This window comes from Cupressus sempervirens, chromosome 1, assembly GCF_028749045.1.
Source record: "Cupressus sempervirens isolate cs-2001-9-10 chromosome 1, ASM2874904v1, whole genome shotgun sequence".
In the NCBI taxonomy this organism is placed as follows: domain Eukaryota; kingdom Viridiplantae; phylum Streptophyta; class Pinopsida; order Cupressales; family Cupressaceae; genus Cupressus; species Cupressus sempervirens.
In genome coordinates this window covers 364,151,703-364,158,130 of record NC_143118.1, presented here as the reverse complement: position 1 = coordinate 364,158,130, position 6,428 = coordinate 364,151,703, and positions in this window count along the sequence as shown.

The following is a 6,428-nucleotide window of genomic DNA, read 5'->3' as shown; positions in this document are numbered from 1 at the left end:
ATGCCAAATCTGGGTGAACTTTCGAGGAAATTTGGGAGAGTCACCTAGTAGAATCATGTGCCAAGAAAAAGACTTAGGTGTGAATGGCTATAAAAAATCATGAATCTAGTGCCAATAATTCTAAGCATTCTTACAAAACTAGAAAATATGAAAGAAAGACTCTAGTTGTCCACAGAAGGGGCATCTAGGATCAGGAACCCCAATGTGTTTGAGCCAAGGCCCTAGGGGAAGACCTTGGAAGGCTAGGCACCAAGAAAAATGCACAATCTTGGGTTTAGTTATAGCATTCCAAATGGTATCAAAGTGTTTTCTCCATTGAGAAAGAGAAGATTACAAATGTCATCTATGGTTTAGCATATCCACCATTGAAAGATGAGGCAAAAGCCATCTGTAGCCCAAACTTGGCTTGTAATTAGAAAAAAGAGTGGTAGGATACCACTTCCAATCAAACCACAAAGGGCAAATAGATTGAATCCTCACTTTATGAACTAAGTGAACAAGGATGGAAGAAAGCAAAAGATCAAAAGTCTGTCAGTCTGACGGCTTAGGCAGTACTATACTTGCATATCTTCCCAGGTCCTGAAACTCATGGTGACTCTTGAAAAGATATCCTTAGGAGTTTTGATGCCATGTTTAAAAAAATGTAGAGCATTATGACAAACAGAGGAGACCGCCAAATGTTCTACTGATTCAAGGAGAGGCCATTGCGAAATTCATCTCCAGCCCATCGAAGCTAGGGCTTAATAGCCTTCTAGGCTTTCTAGATGCTCTTGATGATGAATGAGCCATGAATGACCATGGGCTCACACACGATGAGAAGCTTTCAAAAACCAATCCCCTTCCAAGCAAGCCTGTTGACAGGAAAGTTAGAAGAAATGCAGTGCTAAACCAGAATCTTCCAAGCTTCATCTCCTGAAATAGCCCTAATAATCCATTTTTCACAAAGAGCAAGGCCTTGTATCTAAGTGGAAAGTAGGCCAAGACCACCAGACTCTTTTAGGAGACAATAAAAATCTCAAGCCACTCTGTGGAAGCCATGGCAATTAGAACCAAAGGCCCAAAGCAAATCCCTGAGCAATCTTTCCAGCTTCATGTAAGAAGCTTTGGATGGAGCCTAGTAGGAGGAGTAATACACATGAGTGGCCACCAGAATCTTTGAGAAAAATTGGAATTTTCCAATGAGGGAGAGCGGGTTTGTGATCCAGTAGTCGAGCTTTTTGCTAATCTTGGCCAGCACAGCATTCCAAAGTTCCACAGGTGACACTTGGAACATAAATGGAATGCCAAGAAAGTGGAAGATTTCCTCGTGAGTAACCCATTTCCACTCAAAATAGCTGAGCCAAGGTGGGGCTAGCAAAAATGATTAATAGAAACAAAGCACTTTATGCCATTGAATGGCAAAGCCAGAGGCTTGACAAAAGGTGTCCAAGCAACTTAAAGCATTATTGATGTTTTCTTCATCCTCTAAAAGATTAAGAAAGGAATCATTAGCAAAGTGTCCATTGACTAATTGGGCGGATTATTTAGGCAAGGAAATGTCATGAACTAGTCTTGAGGACATAGAATGTGCAAGTAAATAACCAAAACCTTTCGCAGCAAGGACATAAACTGCAGGAGGTAGCGAGCAACCTTACTTGATGGAGCAAAAAAGTCCAAAAGCCTTAGATTGCAAATTTTTGATGGTAATGCAAGCATTAGCATCTCCAAAGAGCATCTCCGTGGACTAAAGGAAATTAGGGCCAAAACCTAGAGCCTAGAGCATAGCCAAGATGAAGGGCCATTCAATGCGATCATAGGCTTTAGCAAAATCTATCTTTAAAAAGATAGCCTTTTGATTGGACTTGTGAGCCCATTCCATTCCCTCCTAGACATCAATGATGTTATCAAGAATATATCTAGACTTGACGAAGCCAGTTTGCTCTAGCCACACAATTATGGGCAACATGTGCCTAATTTTGAGAAAGAGTGCCTTGGCAATAATCTTATAAGACACATTCAGAAGGGTAATGGGTCTCCAATTGCATATGTCCTCTGAATCACTGGCTTTAGGTATGAATTTGATATTTCCTTTGTTTATAATGGCTCCTAAGCTTTTAGAATGATAGGCTTCAATATAAACTTTGTGTAGATTAGGACCCATATGCTTCCAGAGGTGTTTGTAGAATTCATAAGGAAACCCATCACACCCAGGGGACTTGTCATCCACCATAAGGTCTCAAAGGGAAAGAAGTTGCTCATAGAAAGCACGTTGCTCAACTACTAGGTGGTTTGGAGTAACAGAAATACACTTTTTGAGAGCTTCCTCCTAAGCAACCGAATTTCCCTGCGAAGCAAACACGTTCTCATAATGATGAACAAATGCTTTCAAGATGGCAGGGAGACTAGATAGAACAACATTTCCTTGTTTGATCTTTTTAATCCCAACATTGGTATGACGAGCGCAAAGAGCCTTAAAAAACTCCTTTCAGTCTTTGTTGCCAACCTCCAACCAGTGGAGAGGGGCTTTGATTTGGGCTCTCCGAGCAACATAATTATCAGCAATTTTTTTGTCAGGGCGAAGCTTGGCAAGCTAAATTTGTAAGTCCACATCCAAGGGATTGAGGGTGAGGGCCTTAGAAGCTTTTTTGAGGGCAAGCGTGTTGGCTTCATATGACCATTTTCTGAACATAGCCACTTGTCGCCCATAAGTGCGCAAGAACCAGCCAGTTTAATGGCATCATTCTACCATTGAATCCATCCCCTTTGAGAATACAGACGTGGCTCCAAGTTTGAGACACGTAGGATGTGTGAAATGGTGAAAACATGCATTAGCACAGATGTGTTGAGGAAGAATTGAGATTTGGCCACCTTCGAGATAGTTGTTTGCCAAGAAATGACAAAATAAATGGGATAGTAGTTAGATAACATCACATCTAGTAGGGGAATGATAGGTAGAGCTTGATCCTCAGAAAAAGAGAAAAAAGATTGTGCAATGATCATAGCACAATCGAGGCATTTTAATATGCGGTCAGAGCTAGCTCAAAAGTTGGACCAAGTGTGCCAAACCCCACTATCCTGGTGGCGGTTGCTATTGGGATCAAAAAGGCCCAATTTATTGCGCATGTAATACCAGGCTTGTCTTTCCCCAACTGTCAAGCGAAAAGGTAGAATGCCATCTTTGTCAGAGGCCACTTCAACCATATTAAAGTCCCCACACATGACCCAAGTAGCCGGAAGCAAGTTGTCAACCAGCCAGCCTATATCTGGGATCTTTCCACAGCATCATTGGAAGCATAAACATTAATGACTCCAAAAAAATGATTGTTAATAGAAAGAAAAAGCCAAATAATTCTATGCATGGGGTCAAAATCGTGCAAAATAATACAAGAATGAAGGCAAGGTGATAGGAGAGTAACTACACCACCTCAGCTAGGAAGAAAACATCATGCCATCCTACCAAATTATGCGGCATGTTGAAGAAATCATGAAACCAAAAACTTTAACTTCTTGTAGATAGAGAAAATCTAAATTACCAAGTCTATGATAGACATCCTGAACATAGTACTTTCTGGGGAGGTTTGTGAGACCTCAAACATTCCATGATAGGAAGTTCATGAGAACTCTTTGATATCATCTTCATCCTCAAGAGAGGAGAAGTTGTTCTACAAGAAGGTGGAAACATGGTTGAAGTCAGATAAAAAACCCTTTGGACTTACAGCCTAACGTTTCACCTCTAGTATCTATGAATGTCTAGGAGGACTGCAAGAACATCATGTCACTGGTGGTGCTATGGAAGAAGTAGCAAGAGGAGTATGCACCCCAGCCAAGGCAAAAGCCCTAGTGGTTGCCTTTATCCCCTATGTGCCAGCAGGGTTTGAAACCTACAAAACTCTGGGAGTAGTTCCTTTGTCTGTCACTTGCATCCCTACACTGGCTAGAGTTGATGCTCCTATGGGGATAGGAGGAACTGCGGTGACCACAGCATAGGACTACTTGGGGGGAAAGGGATTTGAGGGAGCCTTGCCCTTACACTCAACAACAACCCATTCTTTTTTTTTCCTTCGGCCTATTTGACAAGTGCTTCTTTAGGCATGGGCTTGACCCTAGGTGTAGCTAGAGGGCAGTCCTTGATCTTGTGTTCTGTAGACTAGCACCTATAACAGGTGTTGGGGAGGTTCAAGTAAAGCACCTTCTAGAAGAAGGTTTGAGACCCAATCTGAATTTCCACAGAATCCTTAAGATCCTTGGAAAGATCCACCTCGATGCAAACATGTTGTTATGGGTGAGCATTAAAAAATTTCTCAAGCTCCTTGGTGACAACTTTGCCAAGGGCTTTGGCAATGGACTCAATGAAAGGCTAGCATGGCAGGGGTAAACCTGGGAACTCGACCCACATAGGAACCCTAATCTTTTTATCATCCAAGACTATGAAGTCTCATGACCATTTTAAAAAACAAACAAAGAAGAACGCAAGGACCAAGGTCCGTTGTTAAAGATTGCAACCACTTGCAATGGGTTGGCAAAGCAAAATTTTAAAAAAAGACCTTTGGTAAGGTTTTGCATAGTTTCAAGGTGGACTCCATGAGGAGTCCAACTCTTGTTAACCCATTCTTAGAGCATAGCTTCAGGAGGAGTCCTAGCCACAAAATAACCTATCAAGGTGTGTTGTTCTAACCAATCACATGCAGCATCAAATTCTTATAAAAGAAGGATAATGTCAAGATTACCTCATGAAAAACCTTCAGGAAAAACTTCCACAGGTGTTTGTTCTGTGGTGGCACCATGGCAGACCAAAGTAGCAGCATGAACACTAGAAACAATTGTTTCACTGCTAGCTAGAGCCATTATATCCTAGCCCAAAAATCTCCCACAATAAATGTGGTGTGACAAGTGTTGCTTATAGAAAGAATGTTCAAATAAAAAGTTGTACATAGAAAACTGAAAGTTCGCATGAAGCAAGAAACCCTAGTAGAGCGAAAAAAACATGTCCTGATCACTTCATCAAATTTTCAATGTCTCGTTGCCCATAATTACAAATCAAAGTCAAAAATCAAAACATAGTACAAATCAACAACAAAGTCAAATGCTTGCAATTTGTCTTTCAAGAGAGATCGATCTACATGATATCCCAATTCAGTGGGAAATTTACCTTATGCTGCCAAACAATTGATAAATCACTATTAAACAAATATTTTAACTTGTAGAAAATTAGAATATCACATTCACTTTTATAGCTTAAATTTATAGATTTAAGTTTATAAAATATATAGGAAATGGGGTATGCAAAATTCACTTATAATAAATTTATGTGATTTTGTACAAAGTGTAAAGTAGTCTTATATTATTGCTATACATCACAAACAAATTGCTTCATATTATAGGCAATAAAAATATACATTTATATTTCGTTTTATTTTCATTTTCAAATAACTTTTTGTTCTTTTCTTTTTTTAAACTTTCAATACATGATTATTGAAATATCACTATATGAATAGCATGTCATCTTGTAACAACCTTCCCCTCATAAAAATGAATTCATCATTAATATTACTTGGAAGTTGTGCATGCACTCTAAAGCATCAAACTCATAACTCTCCAAGCATATGTGAGGCATAAAATAAGATCTTGCGTATTTATTTTCTTGTTAAGTAAGATATGATTTTGTAGATATTATTAGAAACAATCTAGTATATTTTGATCATCTAAATTTTATTTAGCAATGTAGATTTGATCTTAGATATCTCTTTGTAAGATTTAGTTACAATCCTTTAGGGTAATCCTCATTTCAAGCAAAACAAAATATGCATCGATGCCAAAAGTAATACTAGGGTCTTTATTAATCCTCATTTCACATCTTCTAGTTCAAGCACTTCCACACATGCAAACGTTGCTTCAAATATTACAATTTTATCTCATCCATCCATAGAAGCTATAAAAAATATACTTTTAACCCCACATACAAGTAAACACATATTTAATTCTCACATTATGTAATCTAGAATCCCAAATAATTCTTCTAGAATAAAATAACACAAACTTGTATAGAAAATAGAGTTTTATATAACATTGAACACAACCACTTTACTTTTTATCATTCAATTTATATTCCCCTCTTGTAATTATAGTCAATTTATTCTAAAGCCAACATCACGATATGTTACTTATCTTCACCTATGTTTTATTCTTGTAATAGATATATGAACTAGATAGGATCAAATTTGAAAATAAAATATAAAATATAAAACACAAAGTACATCTTTCATAGTAGAGCATATATTCAAGTAATTTAAAGTTTTCTTATAGTATCCTTTTACCTCTTCAAGCTAGCAATTGGTCAAACATATTTTGGGATAAAGCTAATCATTTCTACATGGTTGTGTCTATCATATTGTAGGTCAATCAGAATGCCTCGTTATGTGTTTGTGTGCTTGCCTAAAAAATACATGTTT